The sequence below is a fragment of the Gossypium hirsutum genome, chromosome D09, assembly GCF_007990345.1.
Source record: "Gossypium hirsutum isolate 1008001.06 chromosome D09, Gossypium_hirsutum_v2.1, whole genome shotgun sequence".
NCBI classification, from domain to species: Eukaryota; Viridiplantae; Streptophyta; class Magnoliopsida; order Malvales; family Malvaceae; genus Gossypium; species Gossypium hirsutum.
In genome coordinates, this window is record NC_053445.1 from 41,802,831 (window position 1) to 41,805,253 (window position 2,423).

The window sequence follows — 2,423 nt, forward strand, 5'->3', positions numbered from 1 at the left end:
AAGGTTTAGCCTCATTTGAGCATTTTTGAAAAATGCTTAATCCTTATTTGACTATTTTGAAACCTTTAGCTCTTATGTGAGCAACTAATAAAAAGTTGAACCCAAATTGAGTATTTAGCCTTACAAATAGGCAAAAACAAAATCTTACAAATAGGCACAAAAATAATGAAGGGTGTGCTTGATAATCATATGAATTTTTTACTTAATACAAATTTTTTAGCCAAAAAAGCATTGAATAGAATATGCAAGTAGATAACTGTCTATCACTTAATGCTAAAAATATTGAGTTTATTGTATTTTTGAAGAACATATATTTGAAATAGTTTTTAAATGAAAATTTCAAATTATTATTTTTAAAATTTATCCAAAATTATTTAAAATAATAGAAAATATTATATGAACAAGATTAAAATTACTATATTACTAATCAAACAATATGATCCTATTTACTGCTTAATTTTACTAATAAACGAAATAGTTTTATAAATAAATTTACTATTTATAAATATGTCCCTTTCACCATAACACGCTTTTCTGTCATCAATTTGCCACGTTTAGAAAGCGTTCGGCTACTAACTTAGTTCAAGATGAGGATGAATGGGCAGCATGTGCAAGGAATTATTTCTACCAACTTTTTCAGATGCGAGAGAGGGGGGGATATGAGTCACTTACTATCTGGAGTTCACACATGTATGGCAGCCATGAATGAGGAGTTAGGAGCAGCATATAGAGAGGAAGAAGTCTTTGCGGCATTGAAGGGGATGCATACAACGAAAGAATCAGGTTTCCATGATTTCCCGGCTTTCTTTTTCCAAAGATATTCGCATATTTGGGTACATGATGTGTGTGGTTATTGTTTATCTATTTTGAACCGAGAGGTTGGATTGGATGAGATTAATAAAACGAATATTGTGTTTATTCCCAAAATTTTGAATCCCAAGAATATGAGATAGTTTTGTTAGAGCTATAGTCTGTTAGTTAGTTAGCTAATGAATAACCTCTGCTTGTGTTGGTTAAAGTTAGTTAGATCAGTTTAACTTCTACTGCTATAAATAAGCAATAGTTGCTGTACTGAAGCTCAAGTTAATTTTCTAATAACAATTCAGTATTGTTGATATCTTAACATGGTATCAGAAGTTTTCTTGGCTCTTGTATTCTTGTGAGTTTTATGGCTTTGCCATCCAGTCTTTCTGCTGTGCAATCCACTGCTCCTACAATGGCATCGAATCTTGCTGATGGGGTTGTTGATATTCATTTTTTTTCAACCAAGAAGATTAGTGTGCTATTAGATTATAGTAACTATTTGTTATGGAGACAATAGATTCTTTTGGCGCTTAAAACTCACAGACTTCAGCATTTTCTTTATTTATGCACAACTGCTCCTCCACGTCAGATTGTGGATCCAAGTGGTGTTCTTCAGGAGAATCCAGAGTTTGTCAGGTTTGAGCAGCAAGACTGTGCTTTAGCCTCATGGCTCTTATCCTCTGTAAGTACGGGTGTTTTACCTCATCTTATTGGTTTGGATTCTAGTGCTCAAATCTAGAATGCCATTGTTGCTCTATATGGCAGCAAGACTACATCTCGACTGATGTCTTATAGACGAGCCTTACATTCACAACGGAAGGGAGATCTTTCTATGAAAGACTTTCTTATGAAGATCAAGACCTATTATGATGGTCTTGCCAGTTGTGGGGAGATTATTATTGATCTTGAGCATGTCACTGACATTCTTAATGGCTTACCACCTGAATATGAATCTGTCATCTCTATCGTTACTGCTAGTCAGGTCCCATATACGGTTCAAGGAGTGATAACCATTCTCCTTGATGCTGAAACGAGACAAAATGTTGTGGTATGCGAGGCTCCTAGTTCAGCAAATTTGGTCTCTAGTCAAGAACCAAATACTGTCAATGAGAATGTAACCACATCAGTTTATCGTCCCTCAAATAACTGAGGGTGTGGACGTGGCCGTTCATATAGATCGATGATTCAGTGTCAGTTGTGTGGAAAGTCTGGACACCTTGTTGATCGGTGTTACCATCGCTTTGATGCTTCATATAAAAGTATTGGTTACAGGCCTCCTCCGGTTCCTCAAGCGAATCTGAGTTTGTTTGGAGCTGAATATCCGACTGCACCTTGGATGGCTCCATCACCTACTATCAATCAGACTGTTTCTACAGGTTGGTATTGTCCACCTTCTCAAATTCCTAACTAGACTGATCCGTTTCTTGCTGGTTCTCCACAGCATGATAGCATGCCTGCCTTTCTTCTTCTCCAACTTCACGTCCTAAGCTTTGTCACTTGACATGGTCCAGGAAAAGTTTATGTGGGTAATGGCTCAGCTCTTCCTGTTATGTCCATGAGACAGTCTTCCTTAATTACTCGATCACGTCCTTTACTTATGAAGTCGTTGCTGCATGTTC